This window comes from Pseudophryne corroboree, chromosome 9, assembly GCF_028390025.1.
Source record: "Pseudophryne corroboree isolate aPseCor3 chromosome 9, aPseCor3.hap2, whole genome shotgun sequence".
Classification (NCBI taxonomy): Eukaryota; Metazoa; Chordata; class Amphibia; order Anura; family Myobatrachidae; genus Pseudophryne; species Pseudophryne corroboree.
In genome coordinates, this window is record NC_086452.1 from 445,951,789 (window position 1) to 445,979,264 (window position 27,476).

Consider the following 27,476-nt stretch of genomic DNA (forward strand, 5'->3'; position numbering starts at 1 on the left):
CACGGGAGCAGTGGTCCGTCCGGGTCATGGGAAAGTGCCCTGGCAGATATTTCTAAGGAAATGGCGGAATCCCGCAAGCAACATTTAGAATGGGCTGCAGGCTTTTCCAAAACTATGGAGGAATTTCTAATTAGAATAGCTCCGCCCACACAGGTAGAACAGAATGTGCGTAAAGCGGTAAAGAGACCCCTCCCTCTCCTGCAGGAAGAATCAGAGGAGGAGGAAGGTCTCATAGATGATGAGGAGGTGGGAGAGTCAGTTGAGGCAATAATTGACGTCAGTCCTCAGGAGGAAGATGCTGAGGTTAAGGGGTTAGAATCCCTTGTTGAAGCGGTAAAACAGGTCCTTCACTTCAAAGAAGAAGAGGTTAAGGAACCTGAAGAAGTCTTTGATCTATTTGAGTCTCAAAAACTGCAAACAGCAGTTTTTCCAATTCCTCAGACTCTCCAGGATCAAATGGGAGAAGCATGGAAGCAGCCAGATAGACGCTTCCAAATTCCCAAGAAGTTTACGGCTAATTACCCACTGCCCAAGGGTGTCATGTCTAAGTGGGAGGTCCCGCCGATTGTGGACGCCTCCTTGGCTAGACTGTCAAAGTAGACAATCTTACCTATACCAAACGTGACCACACTAAAGGATGTGTCAGATCGTAAGTTGGATACGGCGCTAAAAGCTATCTTTGTGGCTGCAGGAGCATCACACAGACCTACGATTGTCAGTGCTTGGGTCAATAAGGCTATTGTAGCATGGGCCGGTCAAATTGTTCATGCAGTGACGGAAGATAACAGCCAGGAAGAAATAGTTAGGCTAGCGGAACATATCACTGAGTCGGCTACATACATTTGCCAAGCTACAAAGGATGCTAGCAGGACGGCTTCGGCTGTATCGGCCAGAAGGATTCTTTGGCTCAGAGAATGGCAAGTCGATTCTGATTCCAAGAAGGCCATGGAGGTGATCGCTTTTGTAGGGGAAGCTTTATTTGGGCCAGAATTGGAAAAGTGGATTTCGCAAGCAACAGCGGGAAAGTCTACTTTTCTGCCTACCACATATCCTAGAACTACGCCACCGGTCAGAAGAAATTACTCTGGTCTGGTGTTCAATTCATTTAGGTCTCAAGCCTTTCAAGCTAGAGGAAGAGGTTTTGGCAGTCAAGCTCGTGGAAACAGAGGCAAAGGTCGTTCCCAGTCCCCAGCCCGAAAACAGGACCCTAAGCCTGCTGACAAGACCGTGGCATGACGGACTCCCAACTCACCTTGGGTCTCCTATGGTGGGCGCCCGGTTGGAAAGGTTTCAGGACACCTGGGCCGAAACCTCACCAGAAGTCTGGACCAACAAGATTATTTCCCAGCGTTACAAAATAGAATTTCTGAACCGACCTCACAGTCAGTTCTTTACGACAGGCCATCCTCGGTGTACTCAGAAAGCGAGGGCATTAGACATGGCTATTCAAAAGTTACTTCAGACGGAAGTAATTCTGCCTGTCCTGACTTCTCAAAGAGGAACAGGATTTTATTCAAATCTTTTTGTAGTGCCAAAACCGGATGGGTCCGTCAGACCAATCCTCAATTTAAAAGTGTTAAATCAATTCCTGACAACTTACAGATTCAATACAGACTGGATCAAAGAGAGTTCATGGTGTCGATGGACATAAAGAATGCATACCTCCATGTCCCAAGTTGGACCCTGCACCAAGCCTATTTACGGTTTGCAGTGGGCAAGAATCATTACAAGTTCAGAGCTCTACCGTTCGGCCTATCATCAGCCCTGAGAATCTTCACAAAGATCATGGCAGTCACGGTAGTGAAATTGAGATCGTTAGGGATAACGATAATACCGTATCTGGACGACCTTCTTATCAATGCTCCCTCTCAGGACCAGTTAATCCGGGATGCTCAGACCACTCATCAGTTTCAGGTTCGACACGGCTGGATCATAAATTTCAAGAAATCCAATCTGCAACCAACACAGAGGATTCGATTCCTGGGTATCATTGTAGATACAATACAACTGAAGGCGTTTCTACCAGAAGACAAGATTTGAGACATCAGGGAAATGGAACTCAGGTTCTACAATACCAGACGGTCTCTCTGCATCTTTGTGTACGCCTGCTAAGAAAGATGGTAGCATCCTTCGAAAGCGATCCAATACGGCAGACTACATTCCAGAGCCTTTCAGCTGAATCTGATTGCTCAGGGGCAGGCATGCATTTACTTCTTCACTGAAGGATTCGCTTGTCACCTCGGGCCAGGACCTCGTTAATTTGGTGGTCGGTCCACAGGAACCTAGCAGCGGGAAAGAGGTTTGGAATCTGGGATTGTAAATTTTTGACGACAGATGCCAGTCTCAGAGGATGGGGAGCAGTACTGGACAACCATCAGTTTCAGGGAAGAGGGTCAACGCAGGAGAGCAGTCTCCCAATAAATGTACTGGAGCTGTGAGCCATTTACAATGCACTTCTTCTAGCGGAAGCACGTGAGAGCGCAGTCGGACAATGTGACGGCGACAGCATACATAAACCGTCAGGGAGGAGCAAGAAGCCTGACGGTTATGGCTTTAAATGAGGCCACAAAGTTTCTGTCTTGGACAGAAAAGTGAAACATAATTCTATCGGCAGTCTTCATTCCAGGAGTGGAAAATTGTGAAGCAGACTACCTCAGTCGTCAAGACATGCATCCAGGGGAGTGGTGTCTACATCCACAGGTATTCGAGACAGTGGTGTGAAGGTGGGGTCTACCGCAGATAGACCTAATGGCTTCTCGGAACAACCATCAGCTGTCAAGATATGTGGCCAGGACGTGGGATCCAGCAGCAGAGGCGGTGGATGTGTTGGCCATTCCCTGGATATACGATCTGGTGTACATCTTCCCACCATTTCCCCTTTTACCAAGAGTGTTAAAAAAGATCAAACGGGAAAGAGCATGGGTGATTTTAATAGCTCCAGATTGGCCTTGCAGGAGTTGGTACTCGGACCTGAGGGGACTCCTGGCGGAAGATCCTTGGAATCTGCCACTGAGGGAGGACCTGGTGTCACAAGGCCCATTCCTTTACCCAGATCTGAACCGTCTACGTTTGACGGTGTGGTTCTTGAGACAAGAATACTAAGAGACAGAGGTATCCTGAATCAGCTATTCCTACCATGTTAGCTGCAAGGAAGCCAGTCACTGCAGCACATTACTATAGAATCTGGAAGAAGTACATGGACTAGTGCAAGTCTAAGGTTTGGAATCCCAGAGATTTCTGCCTAACTAGACTTTTGAGGTTTCTCCAAAATGGTTTAGATGGTGGTTTGAGATTGGGATCCTTGACGGTCCAGGTCTCAGCCCACTCGATCCTTTTTCAGCAACGTCTGGCGACCTTGCAGGAGGTCCAGACATTTTTGCAAGGTGTATTGAGAATACAACCACCTTTTCGTCCTCCCACGGCCGCGTGGGATCTAAATTTGGTGTTAGAATTTTTGAAATTACCAGTTTTCGAGCCTTTGGAAAAGGCCGATCTGAAATACTTGAGCTGGAAAGTAGCCCTGCTTTTAGCTTTTGCTTCAGCGAGGACTCAGAGTTAGGGGCTCTGTCGTGTAAAAGTCCTTTCCTCGTTTTTCATGAAGATAGAGCGGAGCTCCGTACAAGAGCGTTGTTTTTACCTAAGGTGGTTTCCGGTTTCCACATAAACCAGCTGATTGTGGTCCCCTCCTCCAGGGAGAAGGGGATTTGACCTTGGACGTGGTCAGAGCTTTACAGGTTTATGTACAGGCCACACATTCCATTAGGGAGTCAGGCGCTTTGTTTGTCTTGTATGATGGTCCAAGGAAGGGCTGGCTGGCTTTGAAACAAACTTTGACCAGATGGATATGGTTAACCATAAAGCAGGCCTATCACCATAGTGGTAAGAGAGTTCCATTTCGGGTAGGTGCTCCTACTACCAGATCAGTGGGTGCTTCATTGGCATGGTCATTAGCACACATGTACAAGTTTGATACGTTTGCATCTAGAGATGCAAGGTTTGGACGTTTGGTTCTTCAGGCTTCGGACAGCACTCCTGCCCATGGGAGTTTCTTTGGGACGTACCCAGCTGTCTAAGATCTCCAGTGTCCTCTAGTGGATGAAAGAGAAAAGAGGATTTTGCTGCTTACCGATAAATCCATTTTTCTGAATCCACGCGGGGACACTGGATGCCCGCCTCGGTGCTGTCAGCCTGCGTGTTCTTGTTAAATTTAGTTTAAACAGTTTGAGATTATGTTCATAGTTCTCGGTTGCTGTTTGACGTGTTTGTACGGTTGGTTCCTTCCTGTATGACTTTGATTTTTCCCTCTTCTCTCCGTCAATTTTTCAAACTGGAGGGATTAGGGGGCGTGAAGGAGGAGGAGCCACCTGTGCATAATTTTTTTTTAATTAGATTGTGATACCTCCGGTCTGCATCCTGCACACCCCAGCTGTCTGAGATCTCCAGTGCCCCCGAACGAATTCAGCGGGAAATGGATATATTGGTTAGTACCAAAATCCTCTTTATATATATATATATATATATATATACTAGGTGCTTCATCGCGCCCTACGGGCGCTCTTCACACCGTCGCAAGGGGCTACGCCCCCTTAACCCTTGCATGCCTTTCTGGGGTTCAATATTTGTATTATATGGAGTATTACCTGCATTCCTTTGTTAGTGGTTAAATATTGCACAATGAAAGTGCGTGCGATGGTGAAGGAGGCGCAGCCCCTTGCGGCGGCGTGAACAGCACCTGCAGGGCATGATGTACTAAATGTAGCGGGTGCGGGGGGGACTGCGGATGGGGGAGGGTTTCTGTAGATGCTGCGGGTGGAGGGGTGGCGGAAGCGGGGGGGGGGGCCCGGATGGTGAAGGGTCGGGAGGTGCTGCGGATGGGGGAGGGGCAGAGGAGTGGGGGCTGCAGATGGGGGAGGGGTCCTGAGGCACTGCAGGTGGGGGAGGGGCAGGGGTGCCACGGGTGTGAGAGGGGCAGGTGCGGGGATGTTGCGGATGAGTGAAGGGTTCCGGAGGTGCTGTGGGATGGGAAGGGGCGGGGGTGCCGGGGGTGGGGAAGGAGGTCCGGAGGCACCATGGGTGGGGGAGGAGCAGGTACAGGTGGTGCGGCGGATGGGGAAGGGGGTCTCGAGGCGCTGCAGGTGGTGGAGGGGCAGGTGTGGGGGTGCCGTGGGTGGGGGAGGGGTGGGTGAGGAGGGGGACCATGGATTGAGGAGGGTGTCTGCAGATGCTGTGGGTGGAGGGGGGCAGGTGTGGGGGGAGACATATATGGGGGGTGGATGGTGGAGGGGGCCTGGAGGTGCTGTGGGTGGTGGAGGGGCGGGGGAGTGGAAGCCGCAGGTGGTGTAGGGGGCCTGGAGGCACAGCGTGTGGGGGAGGGGAAGGTACGGAGGTGTGGTGTATTGGGGAGGGGTCTGGAGGCGCTGCGGGTACTGTACCTGCCAAAAAGGTAGTTAAAGGGTATGCAGTAACAGGGCCAGGACAGGGGTGACAGGGTCAGAACAGGGGTGACAGGGTCAGGACAGGGGTGACAGGGTCAGGACAGGGGTGACAGGGTCAGGACAGGGGTGACGGGGCCAGGACAGGGGTGACGGGGCCAGGACAGATATGATAGGGACAGGATAGGGGTGACATGGCCAGGGTAGGGGCGGCATGACCAGGACAGGGGTGACAGGGCCAGAGTAGGGGCGGCAGGACCAGGACAGGGGTGACAGGGACAGGACAGGGGCGACATGGCCAGGGTAGGGGCGGCAGGACCAGGACAGGGGTGACAGGGCCAGCATAAGGGTGAAAGGGCCAGGATACGGGTGATAGGGCAAGGCCAGGGGTGACAGGGACATGACAGAACACAGGGCAAGGGAGAGATTGGTATTAGGGACAGAACAGTGGTGACAGACAGATGTGTATTACTGGAGTCACTGCTGCTGGCTGCTGCTGTTCCACTCCAACCTGTTGGGATCTGCTGCTGGTGGAGACTTGGCATGGCTGACTCTCTCAGGCTGGAGTCCTGCTTCCTCTGCCCGTCCGCATCCCTCCCCCCCTCCTCAGTCACACACCGCAGACCTCGTGCAGCTGCCGGGCACTGTGGTAAGGTGAGACTGGGAGTGACTGGTTAGCCCCCAGGAGACGCTGCGGCTGGAGGGAGGAGGGGGTCATAGATGCACGCGGCATGGACCTCGCGGCTGCCGGGCACTGTGGTAAGGGGAGACTGGGAGTGACTGGTTAGCTCCCAGGAGACGCTGCGGCTGGAGGGAGGAGGGGGTCGGAGCCTGCAAACAGCACGGACTTCTGCAGCGCTATCCGCCGGCTAAAGTGTGTGAAGGAGCTGGGCGCACCTCACTGCGGGCGGCAGCGCTGCAGCTAGCGGTGGGGTTGCCGGGACTGCAGATAACAGAGGCAGTACGGAACCTGCACAGCGGCTGGTGCCCCACAAAACTGCAGCTAAGAAGCGTGGAGTGTGCCAGAAAGTGACGCTCCCCCGCGTCAGAGAGCCCCTGCTGAGTTTGCGGATGTGGGGGGTCAAGCACACAGTGAGCCGGTGCCCGTCTGTCTGTACAGCATACCCCCTCACACACCCTCATACCTCCCCACTGTCCCGATTTTGGGCCGCAGTGTCCCCCGGTGGGGGGGGCAGTTGGGAAGCTCCTGAACTCGCTGTTCTGCTTAGCAGAGCAGCGGTGAATAGATGCGCACAGCGTCTATTTAGTGGAGACAGGAGGAGAGGGGGCATCAGGGGGTGCGGATTAAGGGGGGGTTCCGGCAGCAGAGCTGGATTAAGGGGGGGGGCAGGGGGTACGTACCGTGGGCCCCACAGTTTTAGGGGCCTCCCCGGCTGGAGTAGCTCTGTCCCAGCTCAGAAGCTCCCCCGTCCTGCCAGCAGCAGCATTGTGCTACAGTCAGCACACGCTGACGCTTAAACCTCTACATATCAGCATTGTTCCCTTCTCCTTTTCTAACTTTTTTTACTACTATTTTTCAGGACTCTCACCACTGATTCAGGGGTAATTATCCCGGTCTAACGGTGGCAGCAGATCCCCTATTTTCCTCTCCAACCTACTCTTGTTTCTTCTCCATTTTTCGTGAACTCTCATCAGTGATTCTCGAGCCCTCGATATAAAATTCTTCTACTATCATACCACACTGGTAACGCCCGAATCCTTCCGATCTTGGAAGCTAAGCAGTGTAGGGCTGGGTCAGTACTCGAGTAGGAGACTCTTGAGGAATACTCAGTTTAGTAGAAATTCCTGGACAGTTTTGCTCAGCGTCTAACACTGACAGCAGATTCATCTTGCTTATTCTATCTTTACCCATCCTATCTGTCTCCTCATCATCACTCATAAGAGAATAAAAACGCCTCATCTTTTCAGGCCTCCAGCTGTAATTTTCGCACCCAGGCAGCTCAGAACTAATATTCAGTATTTACACTGTAATTAAATTTGTTCTGTGTTCCCTTCTTTCCCCTAAAATCCCCCTTCCCCCCCCCCCCCTACCCCCACCTTGATTTTTTTGACAGTATACTCTACTACTATTTTATCAATTGTTGTTAATAAAAGTTATATTTAAAATTTATATTTAAATTCTACCTATTGTTTCTTCTGAGACTTCCAAACATACAAGAGTGCACCCACAAAAGAGTCTTCTTCTCTCCCTTTTTTGCACTCCTATAGATTTGCCCAGATCTGTGACTCATTTGACTAACTCCGCCCAGTGTTGTGACTCCGCCCAGCGTTAGCAAATGAGTCACAAAGTCACAGATCTGGGCTATTATATAGAAGATATATATATACTCAGTGGCCGAAGTGGAAATTTTGACGTGGGGATATGGAAAAGTGTAGGTTGTAATTATGCGTGCGCCAGGTACAGCCCCTTGCACATGCTACGCCAGGTACAGCACCTTAACACACGTTACTCCAGGTACAGCACCTTGACACACGTTACTCCAGGTACAGCACCTTGATACACGTTACTCCAGGTACAGCACCTTGACACACGCACAGGGAGACAGCAGCACAGAGTATTTCAGGAGACAGCATAACTTCGGAATTGCTGGAGAAATGTACTCAAAAATTGGTACACATATGCCTTACAATCTGGGAACAAGCACTGTGGGGGAAAGACACCCCTAGTGGTGAGGTAGCAGCACTGAGTATTTTAGCAGACAGCATAACTCTGGAATGCTTGCTGCAATTTACAACAAACTGGGTACACATATGACTTACACTCTGGGAACAAACTCTGTGGGGGTCAGACACCCCTAGCACCCCCTAGGGGTGGGACAGCGGCACAGAGTATGTCAGTAGACAGCAAAACTGTCGAAGGCCTGGAGCAATTTACACCAAACTTGGTACACAACTGACTTACAATCTGGGATCAAATGCTGTGGGGGTTAGACACCCCTAGCGATGGACAGCAACACAGAGTATTTCAGGAGACCGCATAACTCCGGAATTGCTGGAGAAATGTACTCAAAAATTGGTACACATATGCCTTACAATCTGGGAACAAACACTGTGGGGGAAAGACACCCCTAGCAACCCTAGGGGCGAGACAGCAGCACTGAGTATTTCAGCAGACAGCATAACTCTGGAATGCTTGCAGCAATTTATTATTATTATTATCCTTTATTTATATGGCGCCACAAGGGTTCCGCAGCGCCCAATTACAGAATACATAAATAATCAAAAAGGAAAACAGCAACTTACAGTTGATGACAGTATAAGACAAGTACAGGGTAAATAAACATAGCTACATCAGCAGATGACACTGGAATAAGTATCAGGTGGCAGAAGACTGCTGCAACAAACTTGGTACACTTATGACTTACACTCTGCAAACAAACACTGTGGGGGTCAGACACCCCTATAACCCCTAGGGGTGGGATAGCAGCACAGAGTATGTCAGCAGACAGCAAAACTGTGAAAGGCCTGGAGCAATTTACACCAAACTTGGTACAGATCTGCAGTGGCGCCGAAAGAGGGGAGGGGGGAGAGGGTACAAATTACCTGGGCCCAGGTCTAATGGAGGGGCCCAGTGGGGGCCAAAGTTCCCCTTCCCCTTACCTGAAAGCAGCAACTGCAGCTTTTTTTTCTCAGACCATCACATGCTGCAGTGTGGCCAGGGAAGTGCTTAAAATACATTTTTTTCTGTATTGTTTTCTAAGGGTGCATGGTCATGCCTCCTGTGAAAAATACCAGGGCCCTGCCATGCTCTCTACTGCCCTGGCTGGGAGGCATGCCATTATCCTGTGAGTGGGTGCTACTCATCTGCTAGACATGCCCCCGAACAGGTGTGGCCATGCCCCCAGCATGCTGTGGTCACCCCCCCCCCCCCCCCCCAGTGGGGGCAGGGGGGCCCAGGAAGTTGTTGTACCGGGGACCAGGATTTCTCTTGGCAGCCCTGCACATCTGACTTACAATCTGGGAACAAACTCTGTGGGGGTTAGGCACCCTTAGCACCCCTAGGGGTGGGACAGCAGCACAGAGTATTTCAGGAGGCACCATAACTTTCGAATGCCTGGACCAATTTACAACAAACTTGGTACACATATGACTTACAAGTTGGGAACAAAAACTGTGGGGGTAACACACCCCTAGCACCCCTAGGGGTGAGGCAGCGGCACAGAGGTTTTCAGCAGACAGCATAACTCTAGAATGCCTGGAGCAATTTACACAAAACTTGGTACACATATGACTTACACTCTGGGTACAAACACTGTGGGGGTAGCACACCACTAGCACCCCTAGGGGTGGGCCAGCAGCACAGACTATATCAGGACATGCATGATATGTCAGTGATGATAGGGCTGCATGTGACAGGGCCAGTGACATGATGTGAGGAGGGGAATGCAGGTAGCACGAACCCACACACTGAGAGTTATATAGTGGAAGTAGCACGGTCCCCCAGCAGCACAGAGTATATCAGGAGATACATAATGTGCTGCGCTAAATAAGAAACTGTAAAAAAACGATAACTTCACAGGGGCAGTGACATGATGTGAGGAGGGGAATGGAGGCAGCAGGAAGCCACAGGCTGAGAGTTGTATAGTGGGAGGAGCATGGTCCCCAGCAGCACAGAGTATATCAGGAGATGAGTGATGTGTCAGTGAGGTCAGGGCTGCATGTGACAACGGGCAGTGACATGATGTGAGGAGGGGAATGGAGGCAGCAGGAAGCCACAGGCTGAGAGTTGTATAGTGGGAGGAGCAGGGTCCCCAGCAGCACAGAGTATATCAGGAGATGAGTGATGTGTCAGTGAGGACAGGGCTGCATGTGACAGGGGCAGTGACATGATGTGAGGAGGGGAATGGAGGTAGCAGGAAGCCACAGACTGAGAGTTATATAGTGGGAGGAGCAGGGTCCCCAGCAGCACAGAGTATATCAGGAGATCAGTGATGTGTTAGTGAGGACAGGGCTGCATGTGACAGGGGCAGTGACATGAGACAGCAGGAAGCCACAGGCTGAGAGTTGTATAGTGGGAAGAGCAGTGTCCCTTGGGGGACCAAAAAGGGGTCCGGCCACTACTCAAAGTGCGTCAGGGAAGCAAGATATGCCTATATACTAGATCTCCAACCAACGTAAATTAACGAACAACAATCACTACCATTTACCATCCTCATCCCGTAGCAAAGCACGGGTATTCAGCTATCTACAATGTTATTTATACTGTGTGTTTAATATTTACATTACTTTTTGTAAACAGACATTCTTAAAATCCCGGGCAACGCCGGATACTCCAGCTAGTGTATGATATATATATATATCTAGAGATATAAAATATATCTCCTATATAATAGCCCAGATCTGTGACTTTGTGCCTGTGTGTATAATGCTGGGCGTGGCTAGGAGCTCTCATTGGGTTAGTGGCAGGTCTATCACACCCAGTCCACAGCTGATTGGGCGAGAAACGCCCTCCCACACAGGTTACATCCAATAGGAGGCTCTGCCCTTTGCCTGCTGTGTTTTTACAGAGCAGGATTAGCAATGGGACTGATGGAGCTGCACACCCCAAAATAGGTCCACTACATCTGCAGCAACACACCCTCCAACAATTTACACAGAAAAATTTATACAAATTCGAAAAGGGGGCGTGGCCACGGGTACAGCTTGTGGCCACGCCCCTTTTCTCTGACGTCCTAGTGGATGCTGGGAACTCCGTAAGGACCATGGGGAATAGCGGGCTCCGAAGGAGGCTGGGCACTCTAGAAAGATTTATGACTACCTGGTGTGCACTGGCTCCTCCCACCATGACCCTCCTCCAAGCCTCAGTTAGATTTTGTGCCCGGCCGAGGTTGGATGCACACTAGGGGCTCTCCTGAGCCCTTAGAAAGAAAGTATAGAAATTAGGTTTTTTATTTTACAGTGAGACCTGCTGGCAACAGGCTCACTGCAGCGAGGGACTAAGGGGAGAAGAAGCGAACTCGCCTGCTTGCAGCCGGATTGGGCTTCTTAGGCTACTGGACACCATTAGCTCCAGAGGGATCGACCGCAGGCCCAGTCCTTGGTGTTCGGTCCCAGAGCCGCGCCGCCGTCCCCCTTACAGAGCCAGAAGCAAGAAGAGGTCCGGAAAAACGGCGGCAGAAGACATCAGTCTTCACCAAGGTAGCGCACAGCACTGCAGCTGTGCGCCATTGCTCCTCATACACACTTCATACTCCGGTCACTGAGGGTGCAGGGCGCTGGGGGGGGGGGGGGGGGCGCCCTGAGAAGCAATAATAACACCTTGGCTGGCAAAAATTCCACAATATATAGTCCCAGAGGCTATATATGTGGAAAATACCCCTGCCAGAATATGGAAAAAAGCGGGAGAATAGTCCGCGGAAAAAGGGCGGAGCTATCTCTCACAGCACACTGGCGCCATTTCTCCTTCACAGATCCGCTGGAAGGAAGCTCCCTGGCTCTCCCCTGCAGTCTACACTACAGAACAGGGTAAAAACAGAGAGGGGGGGCACTAAATTTAGGCGCAGTATATATTATATAAAAAAGCAGCTATAGGGGACATAACTCAGTTAGTCCCTGCATTATATAGCGCTCTGGTGTGTGCTGGCATACTCTCACTCTGTCCCCCCAAAGGGCTTTTGTGGGTCCTGTCCTCATTCGGAGCATTCCTTGTGTGTGTGCGGTGTGTCGGTACGGCTGTGTCGACATGTTTGATGAGGATAATGATGTGGAGGCGGAGCAGATGCCTTTAGAAGGGATGTCACCCCCTGCGGGGCAGACACCTGAGTGGATGGGCTTATGGAAAGTAATGAGTGCACGTATAGACTCCTTACATAAGAAAATTGACGACATGCCAAATGTGGGACAGCCGACTTCTCAGCTCGTGCCTGCCCAGGCGTCGCATGGGTCGTCAGGGGCTCTAAAACGCCCGCTACCTCAAGCAGACCCAGATGTCGACACTGATACTGACACCAGTGTCGACGACGATGAGTCTAACCTGATGCCCACTAAGGCCATTCACTGCATGATTGAGGCAATGAAAGAGGTGTTACACATTTCTGATATAACTACAGGTACCACTAAAAAGGGTATTATGTTTGGAGAGAAAAAACTACCCGTAGTTTTTCCCCCATCAGATGAATTGAATGAAGTGTGTGAAGAAGCGTGGGCTTTCCCTGATAAAAAATTGGTAATTCCTAAGAAGGTACTAATGGCGTTCCCTTTCCCGCCAGAGGATAGGTCACGTTGGGAAACACCCCCTAGAGTGGATAAAGCGCTCACACGTTAGTCTAAAAAGGTGGCACTACCGTCTCCGGATACGGCCGCCCTCAAGGAACCTGCTGATAGAAAGCAGGAGGCGATCCTGAAGTCTGTATATACACACACAGGCATTATACTTAGGCCAGCTATTGCGTCAGCTTGGATGTGCAGTGCTGCCGCTGCGTGGTCAGATAAACTGTCAGAAAATATTGACACATTAGACAGAGACACGATCCTGTTAACCATAGACCATATAAAAGACTCAGTCTTATATATGAGAGATGCACAGAGGGAAATCTGCCGACTGACATCTAAAGTAAGTGCATTGTCCATTTCTGCTAGGAGAGGCTTATGGACTCGCCAGTGGACGGGAGATGCAGATTCAAAAAAGCACATGGAAGTGTTGCCATTTAAGGGTGAGGAATTATTTGGGGATGGTCTCTCGGACCTAGTTTCCACAGCAACGTCTGGGAAGTCAGCATTTTTACCCCATGTCCCCTCACAGCCTAAGAAGGCGCCGTTTTATCAGGTTCAGTCCTTTCGGACCCAGAAAAACAGGCGTGGAAAAGGCGGGTCCTTTCTGTCCAGAGGCGGAGGTAGGGGAAAAAGGCAGCAACAAACAGCAGGTTCCCAGGAGCAAAAGTCCTCCCCCGCTTCATCTTCCAAGTCCGCCGCATGACGGTGGGGCTCCACAGGCGGAGCCAGGTACGGTGGGGGGTCGCCTCAAAAATTTCAGCGATCAGTGGGCTCGCTCACAGGTGGATCCCTGGATCCTGCAAATAGTATCTCAGGGGTACAAGCTGGAATTCGAGGCGTCCCCACCCCACCGGTTCCTAAAATCTGCCTTGCCGATTGCTCCCTCAGACAGGGAGGCGGTGCTAGCGGCAATTCACAAGCTGTATTCCCAGCAGGTGATAATCAAGGTACCCCTACTTCAACAAGGCCGGGGTTATTATTCCACACTATTTGTGGTACCGAAACCGGACGGTTCGGTGAGACCCATTCTAAATTTGAAATCCTTGAACATGTACATAAAAAAATTCAAGTTCAAGATGGAATCGCTCAGGGCGGTTATTGCAAGCCTGGACGAGGGGGATTACATGGTATCCCTGGACATCAAGGATGCTTACTTGCATGTCCCCATTTACCATCCTCACCAGGAGTACCTCAGATTTGTGGTACAGGATTGCCATTACCAATTCCAGACGCTGCCGTTTGGACTGTCCATGGCACCGAGGGTATTTACCAAGGTTATGGCGGAAATGATGATACTCCTTCGAAGAAAGGGAGTTTTAATTATCCCGTACTTGGACGATCTCCTAATAAAAGCGAGGTCCAAGGAACAGTTGTTGGTGGGAGTAGCACTATCTCAGGAGGTGCTGCACCAGCACGGCTGGATTCTGAATATCCCAAAGTCACAGCTGGTTCCGACGACACGGCTACTGTTCCTGGGTATGATTCTGGATACAGTCCAGAAGAAAGTGTTTCTCCCGGAGGAGAAAGCCAGGGAGTTGTCATCTCTAGTCAGAGATCTCCTGAAACCAAAACAGGTATCAGTGCATCGCTGCACACGGGTCCTGGGAAAGATGGTGGCTTCTTACGAAGCAATTCCCTTTGGCAGGTTTCATGCCAGAATCTTTCAGTGGGACCTGTTGGACCAGTGGTCCGGATCGCATCTTCAGATGCATCGCTTAATAACCCTGTCTCCGAGAACCAGGGTGTCTCTACTGTGGTGGCTGCAGAGTGCCCATCTTCTAGAGGGCCGCAGGTTCGGCATACAGGACTGGGTCCTGGTGACCACGGATGCCAGCCTTCGAGGCTGGGGGGCAGTCATACAGGGAAGAAACTTCCAAGGACTATGGTCGAGTCAGGAGACTTCCCTTCACATAAATATTCTGGAACTAAGGGCCATCTACAATGCCCTAAGTCAAGCAAGATCCCTGCTCCTACACCAGCCGGTGCTGATCCAGTCAGACAACATCACGGCAGTCGCCCATGTAAATCGACAGGGCGGCACAAGAAGCAGGATGGCGATGGCAGAAGCCACAAGAATTCTCCGATGGGCAGAGAATCATGTACTAGCACTGTCAGCAGTGTTCATTCCGGGAGTGGACAACTGGGAAGCAGACTTCCTCAGCAGACACGACCTCCACCCGGGAGAGTGGGGACTTCATCCAGAAGTCTTCCAGATGCTGGTAAACCGTTGGGAAAAACCACAGGTGGACATGTTGGCGTCCCTTCTCAACAAAAAGTTGAAAAGATACTGCGCCAGGTCAAGGGACCCTCAGGCGATAGCTGTGGATGCTCTAGTGACACCGTGGGTGTACCAGTCGGTTTATGTGTTCCCTCCTCTGCCTCTCATACCAAAGGTATTGAGAATAATAAGAAAGCGAGGAGTAAACACAATTCTCGTGGTTCCGGATTGGCCAAGACGAGCGTGGTACCCGGAACTTCAAGAGATGCTCTCAGAGGACCCGTGGCCTCTACCGCTCAGACAAGACCTGCTGCAGCAGGGGCCCTGTCTGTTCCAAGACTTACCGCGGCTGCGTTTGACGGCATGGCGGTTGAACGCCGGATCCTGAAGGAAAAGGGTATTCCGGAAGAAGTCATTCCTACGCTTATTAAAGCCAGGAAAGATGTGACTGTACAGCATTATCACCGCATATGGCGGAAATATGTTGCTTAGTGTGAGGCCAAAAAGGCCCCAACAGAGGAATTTCAACTAGGTCGATTTCTGCATTTCCTACAAGCAGGAGTGACTATGGGCCTGAAATTAGGCTCCATTAAGGTACAGATCTCGGCTCTGTCGATTTTCTTCCAGAAAGAACTGGCTTCGCTACCTGAAGTTCAGACGTTTGTGAAAGGAGTGCTGCATATTCAGCCCCCATTTGTGCCTCCAGTGGCACCTTGGGATCTCAACGTGGTGTTGAGTTTCTTAAAATCACATTGGTTTGAGCCACTTAAAACCGTGGATCTAAAATATCTCACGTGGAAAGTGGTCATGTTACTGGCCTTGGCTTCAGCCAGGCGTGTGTCAGAATTGGCGGCTTTGTCATGTAAAAGCCCTTATCTGATTTTCCATACGGATAGGGCAGAATTGAGGACTCGTCCCCAGTTTCTCCCTAAGGTGGTGTCAGCGTTTCACCTGAACCAGCCTATTGTGGTGCCTGCGGCTACTAAGGATTTGGAGGATTCCAAGTTGCTAGACGTTGTCAGGGCCCTGCAAATATATGTTTCCAGGACGGCTGGAGTCAGAAAATCTGACTCGCTGTTTATCCTGTATGCACCCAACAAGCTGGGTGCTCCTGCTTCTAAGCAGTCTATTGCTCGCTGGATTTGTAGTACAATTCAGCTTGCACATTCTGTGGCAGGCCTGCCACAGCCAAAATCTGTAAATGCCCATTCCACAAGGAAGGTGGGCTCTTCTTGGGCGGCTGCCCGAGGGGTCTCGGCTTTACAACTTTGCCGAGCAGCTACTTGGTCAGGGGCAAACACGTTTGCAAAATTCTACAAATTTGATACCCTGGCTGAGGAGGACCTGGAGTTCTCTCATTCGGTGCTACAGAGTCATCCGCACTCTCCCGCTCGTTTGGGAGCTTTGGTATAATCCCCATGGTCCTTACGGAGTTCCCAGCATCCACTAGGACGTCAGAGAAAATAAGAATTTACTCACCGGTAATTCTATTTCTCGTAGTCCGTAGTGGATGCTGGGCGCCCATCCCAAGTGCGGATTGTCTGCAATACTTGTAAATAGTTATTGTTAACTAAAGGGTTATTGTTGAGCCATCTGTTGAGAGGCTCAGTTGTTTTCATACTGTCAAACTGGATATAGTATCACGAGTTGTACGGTATGATTGGTGTGGCTGGTAAGAGTCTTACCCGGGATTCTAAATCCATCCTTATTATGTCTGCTCGTCCGGGCACAGTGTCCTAACTGAGGCTTGGAGGAGGGTCATGGTGGGAGGAGCCAGTGCACACCAGGTAGTCATAAATCTTTCTAGAGTGCCCAGCCTCCTTCGGAGCCCGCTATTCCCCATGGTCCTTACGGAGTTCCCAGCATCCACTACGGACTACGAGAAATAGAATTACCGGTGAGTAAATTCTTATTTTCCTATACTTTCAATGGAAGCTTGGAGAGTCAAAAATCGGTACAGACCATAAAAAAAAGGTACTGTACCTGCCAAAAAGGTCCAGCTGGAGGGTATGCCACTGCATCTGCAGCAAGTCTCTGTGCTGCAGATAGGGGGAAAAATCCTTTTACTGCAGCGTCCTATGTCCTGCTGCCAGTCCGCCTGCCCCCTCCAGCATCAACAATCCCCACTCCCTAGCCGCAGCGCAAATGGAACAAAAGCTGCTGCGGCCACCGGCATAGATGTGTATGAAAGCGGCGCAGCAGAAGGCTTTCATAGCCCCCTCTGCGCTGCATACTCTCTGAGCCCCGGAGCCATCTCTGCGTGTGATGTTACAGAAGTGCCTCCCAGCCACAACCGCGCCCAGATCCCCAGAGGCCCTGGGCTGCCGGCCTGCAAGCCCCGAGATGGCTAATGTAACGGATAGAGTGGGTGATATCGTGGAGGGTAATGTCTTGACGCTGAATCAATGTAAAAGGTGACAGTGCTGTGCAGTGCAGTGGGTGTGCAGTCTGGGCCGGTGCTAGGGTGTTCGGCACCCCCTGCAAACTATAAATTTGCACCCTTGCATACTTTACAAAGGCACAGCGCACATAATACCCCCTGTACCATAGACGCTTACGCATGTAACACCCCCCTGTAACAGTGACGCTTACACATGTAACGCCCCCTGTACCAGTGACGCTTACACATGTAACGCCCCCCTGTGCCAGTGACCATACACAAGTAACACCCCCTGTACCAGAGACGCTTACACACGTAACAACCCCTGTACCAGTGATGCTTACACACATAACGCCCCCTCTACCAGCGCTGCTTACACACGTAACGCCCCCCCTGTACCAGTGACGTTTACACAAGTAACACCCCCTGTAGCAGTGACGCTTACACACGTAACGCCCCCTGTACCAGTGCCGCTTACACACGTAACACCCCCTGTACCAGTGCCGCTTACACACGTAATGCCCCCTGTACCAGTGCCGCTTACACACGTAACACCCCTGTACCAGTGCCGCTTACACACATAACGCCCCCTGTACCAGTGCCGCTTACACATGTAATGCCCCCTGTACCAGTGCCGCTTACACACGTAACACCCCTGTACCAGTGCCGCTTACACACGTAACACCCCTGTACCAGTGCCGCTTACACACGTAACACCCCTGTACCAGTGCCGCTTACACACATAACGCCCCCTGTACCAGTGCCGCTTACACATGTAATGCCCCCTGTACCAGTGCCACTTACACACGTAATGCCCCCTGTACCAGTGCCGCTTACACACATAACGCCCCCCTGTACCTGTGCCGCTTACACACGTAATGCCCCCTGTACCTGTGCCGCTTACAGACGTAACGCCCCCTGTACCAGTGCCGCTTACACACGTAATGACCCCTGTACCAGTGCCGCTTACACACATAACGCCCCCTGTACCAGTGCCGCTTACACACGTAACACCCCTGTACCAGTGCCGCTTACACACATAACGCCCCCTGTACCAGTGCCGCTTACACATGTAATGCCCCCTGTACCAGTGCCACTTACACACGTAATGCCCCCTGTACCAGTGCCGCTTACACACATAACGCCCCCCTGTACCTGTGCCGCTTACACACGTAATGCCCCCTGTACCTGTGCCGCTTACAGACGTAACGCCCCCTGTACCAGTGCCGCTTACACACGTAATGACCCCTGTACCAGTGCCGCTTACACACATAACGCCCCCTGTACCTGTGCCGCTTACACACGTAATGCCCCCTGTACCAGTGCCGCTTACACACGTAATGCCCCCTGTACCAGTGCCGCTTACACACGTAATGCCCCCTGTACCAGTGCCGCTTACACACGTAATGCCCCCTGTACCAGTGCCGCTTACACACGTAACGCCCCCCTGTACCAGTGCCGCTTACACACGTAATGCCCCCTGTACCTGTGCCGCTTACACACGTAATGCCCCTGTACCTGTGCCGCTTACACACGTAATGCCCCCTGTACCTGTGCCGCTTACAGACGTAATGCCCCCTGTACCAGTGCCGCTTACACACGTAATGCCCCCTGTACCAGTGCCGCTTACACACGTAATGCCCCCTGTACCAGTGCCGCTTACACACGTAATGCCCCCTGTACCAGTGCCGCTTACACATGTAACGCCCCCTGTACCAGTGCCGCTTACACACGTAATGCCCCCTGTACCAGTGCCGCTTACACATGTAATGCCCCCTGTACCTGTGCCGCTTACACACGTAATGCCCCCTGTACCAGTGCCGCTTACACACGTAATGCCCCCTGTACCAGTGCCGCTTACACACGTAATGCCCCCTGTACCTGTGCCGCTTACACACGTAATGCCCCCTGTACCAGTGCCGCTTACACACGTAATGCCCCCTGTACCAGTGCCGCTTACACACGTAATGCCCCCTGTACCAGTGCCGCTTACACACGTAATGGCTACTGTACCAGTGACGCTTACACACATTATGCCGCAGTCACACATACACACACACAACAGACACACACACACACACACACATATATATATATATATATATATATATATACACAAACACACACACACACACATACTGTACATACATTACACACATACACAGTCACACATATATACATATATACACAGACACTGTATATACACACACACACTCACTCTCTTTCCAGACACTTGCCTAATGAAGTCTGGCTGCCTGAAGCTGTAGCAGCTCATCCTCCTGCTGCAGCATGGTCCCGTCTAGCTCCGCCCCTTATTCCCATCTAGCTCCACCCTCTTTGGCTCCCGCCCGGCCACTGAATGTCACACAGGGGAGCGGAGGGAGAGAGGAGGCTTTGTGCTGCCGGCGCCGAGGGGGAGAGGAGGTTTTGTGCTGCCGGCGCCGCTGCATGTGTGACAGCAGCCGGCAGCAGCAGCAGGGATAGCAGCAGCAGCTCAGCACAGGGATGCAAAGCAGGGAGAACGCCTCTCCTTCCTGGTGCCTCCCTGCACTGCATCCCTTTGCTGAGCGGCTAGCGTCGGGCCTGTGTGCAGTGTCACTGACACTGCACAGCACTCTCACCTTTTACATTGATTCAGCCAGTCACTCAGTTCTGCCAGCCAGTCACTATTGTTAGCACCAGTGTCCCAATGCGCCGCATTACAGGGAAGTAGACGCACTAAATAAACTACAGCTCCCAGCAGCTCTTAGCGCCAAAGTATTCTGGCCCTTAGGGCTGCTGGGAGCTGTAGTTTATTGAGTGCATCTTCTTTCCTGTAATGCGGCGCGTTGGGACACCGGTGCTAACAGTAGTGACTGGCTGCTGTGCGAGTCTCTGGGAGAGCCACTGCCAAAGGGAGGACCTGCTGACAGGAGGAGAAGCAGGATAAGCATTACCCACCCCTCCCCCACTCACAGTACCTCCGGGCCCCATCCGTGGCACCCACACACACCCCCTCCAGCCCCTGCGGTAGCTCCGGACCCCCTCCCCCACCCGCAGAAACCCCGCACCCGCCCCTCCTGCTGCACCACCGCATTCGCCCCTCCCCCACCCGGGGCACCCCCGCAACTGCCCCTCCCCCACCCGCGGTGGCTCCGGACCCAACCTGCGGCACCACCGCACCAGCCCCTACTCCACCTGCGGCACCACCGCAACTGCCCCTCCCCCTCCCGCGGCATCCCCGGATCCCATCCGCGTCTTCCCCGCTCCCGCCACTCCCCCAACCAAAGCACCTACTAGATGATTCATCAGGCCCTGCATGCGCTGTTCACACCGTTGCAAGGGGCTTTGACCCCTTAACCATTGCACGCCCTTTGTCCGTGCAATATTTAACCACTTACACAATTATGATTGGAGGTAATACTCCATATAATAAAAATATTGCACGCCACAAGGGTGTGGAAGGGTTAAGGGGGCGTAGCCCCTTACGACGGTGTGAAGAGCGCCCGTAGGGCACGATGAATTACCTAGTATATATATACACTGCTCAAAAAAATAAAGGGAACACTAAAATAACACATCCTAGATCTGAATGAATGAAATATTCTTATTAAATACTTTGTTCTTTACATAGTTGAATGTGCTGACAACAAAATCACACAAAAATTATCAATGGAAATCAAATTTATTAACCCATGGAGGTCTGGATTTGAAGTCAGCCTCAAAATTAAAGTGGAAAAACACACTACATGCTGATCCAACGTTGATGTAATGTCCTTAAAACAAGTCAAAATGAGGCTCAGTAGTGTGTGTGGCCTCCACGTGCCTGTATGACCTCCCTACAACACACACAAGTGGCTCAGGTAGTGCAGCTCATCCAGGATGGCACATCAATGCGAGCTGTGGCAAGAAGGTTTGCTGTGTCTGTCAGCGTAGTGTCCAGAGCATGGAGGCGCTACCAGGAGACAGGCCAGTACATCAGGAGACGTGGAGGAGGCCGTAGGAGGGCAACAATCCAGCAGCAGGACCGCTACCTCCACCTTTGTGCAAGGAGGAACAGGAGGAGCACTGCCAGAGCCCTGCAAAATGACCTCCAGCAAGCCACAAATGTGCATGTGTCTACTCAAACGATCAGAAACAGACTCCATGAGGGTGGTATGAGGGCCCGACGTCCACAGGTGGGGGTTGTGCTTACAGCCCAAAACTGTGCAGGACGTTTGGCATTTGCCAGAGAACACCAAGATTGGCAAATTCGCCACTGGCGCCCTGTGCTCTTCACAGATGAAAGCAGGTTCTCACTGAGCACATGTGACAGACGTGACAGAGTCTGGAGATGCCAAGGAGAACTTTCAGCTGCCTGCAACATCCTCCAGCATGACCGGTTTGGCAGTGGATCAGTAATGGTGTGGGGTGGCATTTCTTTGGGGGGCCGCACACACAGCCAGGGCTGGAGCTTCCACTAGGCACCTTTACGCAGTTGCCTAGGAGCACCGAGACCTGAGGGGGCGGCCTGCTACAGCTACCTGAAAAAGGTAGCATGGTTCTACCTCTTACAGCCGCCGCAATCCCCCCAGCACTCTTATCTTACAGTAGCTGCGACTGCCAAGTTCTCGTATTGCAGCTTCCAGCTCCGCCTCCACCCGGCACAGGCAGTAACTCTGACATCTCCTGGAGTCCTGGCCAGGGCTGACATGCGGCTCTTTCACAGACTACTTAGTCCCATCTCAGCCTGCAGGTAAGGTGGCTGCACAGTGCACTCTCTGCATTTGAAAGGGGGGTGAGCAGCAGTCTGGGGGAGGGGGTGGGGTGTGAGTGATGAGCAGCAGACATGCACACAGATGGTGGGGGGATAGAACAGAAGACATTTAAAGGGGGGGGGGCACCAGACACCCACACAGACTGGGGAGATGGGTAGAAGAGAGCAACCATGCAACAGACTGGGGGTGGGGGAGAGCAACAGCATGCCTTTCACCTGAAGGGTGGGTAGGGGTAAGGGGCAGTAGGCAGAAGTTTTGCCTAGGGTGCCAAGAAACCTTGCACCGGCCCTGCGCACAGCCCTCCATGTGCTCGCCAGAGGTAGACTGACTGCCATTAGGTATTGAGATGAGATCCTCAGACCCCTTGTGAGACCATATGCTGGTGCGGTTGGCCCTGGGTTCCTCCTAATGCAAGACAATGCTAGACCTCATGTGGCTGGAGTGTGTCAGCAGTTCCTGCAAGACGAAGGCATTGATGCTATGGACTGGCCCGCCCGTTCCCCAGACCTGAATCCAATTGAGCACATCTGGGACATCATGTCTCGCTCCATCCACCAACACCACAGACTGTCCAGGAGTTGGCGGATGCTTTAGTCCAGGTCTGGGAAGAGATCCCTCAGGAGACCATCCGCCACCTCATTAGGAGCATGCCCAGGCGTTGTAGGGAGGTCATACAGGCACGTGGAGGCCACACACACTACTGAGCCTCATTTTGACTTGTTTTAAGGACATTACATCAAAGTTGGATCAGCCTGTAGTGTGTTTTTCCACTTTAATTTTGAGGGTGACTCCAAAACCAGACCTCCATGGGTTAATAAATTTGATTTCCATTGATAATTTTTGTGTAATTTTGTTGTCAGCACATTCAACTATGTGAAGAACAAAGTATTTAATAAGAATATTTCATTCATTCAGATCTAGGATGTGTTATTTTAGTGTTCCTATATATATATATATATATATATATATATATATACTAGGTGCTTCATCGCGCCCTACGGGCGCTCTTCACACCGTCGCAAGGGGCTACGCCCCCTTAACCCTTGCATGCCTTTCTGGGGTTCAATATTTGTATTATATGGAGTATTACCTGCATTCCTTTGTTAGTGGTTAAATATTGCACAATGAAAGTGCGTGCGATGGTGAAGGAGGCGCAGCCCCTTGCGGCGGCGTGAACAGCACCTGCAGGGCATGATGTACTAAATGTAGCGGGTGCGGGGGGGACTGCGGATGGGGGAGGGTGTCTGTAGATGCTGCGGGTGGAGGGGTGGCGGAAGCGGGGGGGGGGGGCCCGGATGGTGAAGGGTCGGGAGGTGCTGCGGATGGGGGAGGGGCAGAGGAGTGGGGGCTGCAGATGGGGGAGGGGTCCGGAGGCACTGCAGGTGGGGGAGGGGCAGGGGTGCCACGGGTGTGAGAGGGGCAGGTGCGGGGATGTTGCGGATGAGTGAAGGGTTCCGGAGGTGCTGTGGGATGGGAAGGGGCGGGGGTGCCGGGGGTGGGGAAGGAGGTCCGGAGGCACCATGGGTGGGGGAGGAGCAGGTACAGGTGGTGCGGCGGATGGGGAAGGGGGTCTCGAGGCGCTGCAGGTGGTGGAGGGGCAGGTGTGGGGGTGCCGTGGGTGGGGGAGGGGTGGGTGAGGAGGGGGACCATGGATTGAGGAGGGTGTCTGCAGATGCTGTGGGTGGAGGGGGGCAGGTGTGGGGGGAGACATATATGGGGGGTGGATGGTGGAGGGGGCCTGGAGGTGCTGTGGGTGGTGGAGGGGCGGGGGAGTGGAAGCCGCAGGTGGTGTAGGGGGCCTGGAGGCACAGCGTGTGGGGGAGGGGAAGGTACGGAGGTGTGGTGTATTGGGGAGGGGTCTGGAGGCGCTGCGGGTACTGTACCTGCCAAAAAGGTAGTTAAAGGGTATGCAGTAACAGGGCCAGGACAGGGGTGACGGGGCCAGGACAGGGGTGACGGGGCCAGGACAGATATGATAGGGACAGGATAGGGGTGACATGGCCAGGGTAGGGGCGGCATGACCAGGACAGGGGTGACAGGGCCAGAGTAGGGGCGGCAGGACCAGGACAGGGGTGACAGGGACAGGACAGGGGCGACATGGCCAGGGTAGGGGCGGCAGGACCAGGACAGGGGTGACAGGGCCAGCATAAGGGTGAAAGGGCCAGGATACGGGTGATAGGGCAAGGCCAGGGGTGACAGGGACATGACAGAACACAGGGCAAGGGAGAGATTGGTATTAGGGACAGAACAGTGGTGACAGACAGATGTGTATTACTGGAGTCACTGCTGCTGGCTGCTGCTGTTCCACTCCAACCTGTTGGGATCTGCTGCTGGTGGAGACTTGGCATGGCTGACTCTCTCAGGCTGGAGTCCTGCTTCCTCTGCCCGTCCGCATCCCTCCCCCCCTCCTCAGTCACACACCGCAGACCTCGTGCAGCTGCCGGGCACTGTGGTAAGGGGAGACTGGGAGTGACTGGTTAGCCCCCAGGAGACGCTGCGGCTGGAGGGAGGAGGGGGTCATAGATGCACGCGGCATGGACCTCGCGGCTTCCGGGCACTGTGATAAGGGGAGACTGGGAGTGACTGGTTAGCTCCCAGGAGACGCTGCGGCTGGAGGGAGGAGGGGGTCGGAGCCTGCAAGCAGCACGGACTTCTGCAGCGCTATCCGCCGGCTAAAGTGTGTGAAGGAGCTGGGCGCACCTCACTGCGGGCGGCAGCGCTGCAGCTAGCGGTGGGGTTGCCGGGGCTGGAGATAACAGAGGCAGTATGGAACCTGCACAGCGGCAGGTGCCCCACAAAACTGCAGCTAAGAAGCGTGGAGTGTGCCAGAAAGTGACGCTCCCCCGTGTCAGAGAGCCCCTGCTGAGTTTGCTGATGTGGGGGGTCAAGCACACAGTGAGCCGGTGCCCGTCTGTCTGTACAGCATACCCCCTCACACACCCTCATACCTCCCCACTGTCCCGATTTTGGGCCGCAGTGTCCCCCGGTGGGGGGGGGCAGTTGGGAAGCTCCTGAACTCGCTGTTCTGCTTAGCAGAGCAGCGGTGAATAGATGCGCACAGCGTCTATTTAGTGGAGACAGGAGGAGAGGGGGCATCAGGGGGTACGGATTAAGGGGGGGTTCCGGCAGCAGAGCTGGATTAAGGGGGGGGGCAGGGGGTACGTACCGTGGGCCCCACAGTTTTAGGGGGCCCCCCGGCTGGAGTAGCTCTGTCCCAGCTCAGAAGCCCCCCCCCCCCCCGTCCTGCCAGCAACAGCGGCAGCATTGTGCTACAGTCAGCACACGCTGCTGCATATTGGCAGGTCTGTGGTGTTGCAGGGAGGCAGCAGTCTCCCTGCTTTCTTCTCCCTGTGCGGGTGTGTAGGGGGGAGCAACCACCCCCTCTGGATTTACCCCTAGCTGAGAGGCCAAAATCCCATAAAAAAAAAAAAAAATCTCTGGAATTTGCATAAGGGGGCGTGACCACGCGGACCACAATTAGGCCACACCCCCAAACCCACAGCAGGCACAGCAATGAGATAGGGCCCCCCTGTTTCAAGTGCCCTGGGCCCCCCGGACTCATAATCCGCCCCTGGGGGCATGCCAGCAGCTCACAAAGCGCTGGGCATGACCCCTCACTGACGAAAACGGAGGCCCTCCCGTGAAGCCACGCCCTTTTCCGTTGGACATGCCCCCTTTTCGCCACCTGTGTGTCCCTCCTTCTGCCTGAAGAAAGCTGGGAGGTATGCACCCCTGCCTGTGCCATGCCCATACCATCTGCTTCTGCTCCTAGTCTCCTATAGATTTGCCCAGATCTGTGACTCATTTGACTAACTCCGCCCAGTGTTGTGACTCCGCCCAGCGTTAGCAAATGAGTCACAAAGTCACAGATCTGGGCTATTATATAGAAGATATATATATCTCCCACGTAGAAACTCTGGCACTCCTATGCTGGCGTAAAAAATGTCCTTGCTCCTGTGCCTTCCACCTGGGGGGCTGCCCCAGAATAACAATGTAGAAAGAATGAGGCGGCACTCGAAGTCTGATACAAATGGTGAATAGTGTATTGGCAAAAGAGTTGACGTTTCGGGGATGTGCTCCCCTTCCTCAGAACAATCCAAACAGTGCAACATGTGAACAATAAATACCCCACTTACCCCATGATGCCTCCCTCATCAGCCTGCATCCTCGACACGTTGCCCGCGGCTCCGGTCAGGCACCTCCGACTTCCGGCGGCGGGGAGGAAGTGACGCGACGGGGCCCGGCTTGGTGATCATGGTAACCAGAGCCGGCCTTAGGCATAGGCAAACTAGGCAAATGCCTAGGGCATTTGGTATGCTTAGGGGCACCAGCAGCTTCTGCTGATTAAAATGATATGTGGCATGCTTATATTCTGTGTGTATTCCTGGAAATCACTGTAATGTAGCATTTTGTATGCAGATACAGCTGCAGTCGCACACAGAATATAAGCATGCTGCATATCACTTTAATCAGCAGAAGCTGCTGGTGCATCCTAGCCACATAGTAATGCAAATAAGATGCATTTTCATAAACAAAAGGCGCCCAACGTTAGCAGAGCTGCCAGCTGACTCATGCCAGGCATCTCTTGCAGAACTAGCGGTGGTGCTAGGGGGCACCAGCCAAAATCTTGCCTAGGGCATCATATTGGAAAGGGCCGGCTCTGATGGTAACACTATGCCTGACCGCCCGCTGTGCTCCCGCGGTCCCATTAGCTGCCCACAGTCGGGCGGATGTGACATCATGGAACCCGGCTCGGTTGCCAAGGAAACACTAAAAAACATACACACAATAATTCATAAATGTTACCCATATATTAATCAGTGCACAAAACATGATCCAATATAAAATCTACTGTTAAAAAAGGACAAGCACTAAACTCATCAGCTACTTAACATATAATAATGTAAAGAATAAAACTAAAATCAATTAATACATATAAGCACACAACTATTGTACATATGTGCACAAGTACCCTACCGTGCCATCTATAGAATAAGTCTAAAATCTTGAAAAGAAAATGTACATCCTATGTTTGAAAAACCATATTGCGCTAGCACTTCCATGTGAATTAGCCTTTGAACTATTTCTTTTATATTGCAAACATTTTTACCAGGGCAAAAACCCAAGATGGGGCTCATTAATAATTTTCTGCATTACAGGTCTGATAATACTCTAAAATCATGCAGGATTCACCTGTACTCATAAAAAGTGTATGAGACCCAATGACTCGTTCAGCCCTTTGGGACGCAACGTCTGAAGTCTAAATATCCACCGGGATTCAAGTTGCAATAATTTCCTCCCCCTGTCGCCCCCTCTAGCTGATTCAGGGACATGGTCAATGATTCTATGTCTTAACATTGCCATGTTGTGCTTTTGTTCTAAAAAATGTCTGGCTACAGGTTGTTCTGCCACCCCTGAACTTAAAGCATTACGTATTGCTTGTCTGTGTTGTGCCATACGAGTTTTGAACTGGCACT

General features: G+C 52.3%; 1 pseudogene; it reads left to right on the forward strand.

The window, feature by feature from the left end:
• Nucleotides 1-7,116: 7,116 nt before the first annotated feature.
• Nucleotides 7,117-7,235, forward strand: LOC134963974 (5S ribosomal RNA; annotated as a pseudogene).
• Nucleotides 7,236-27,476: the final 20,241 nt, after the last annotated feature.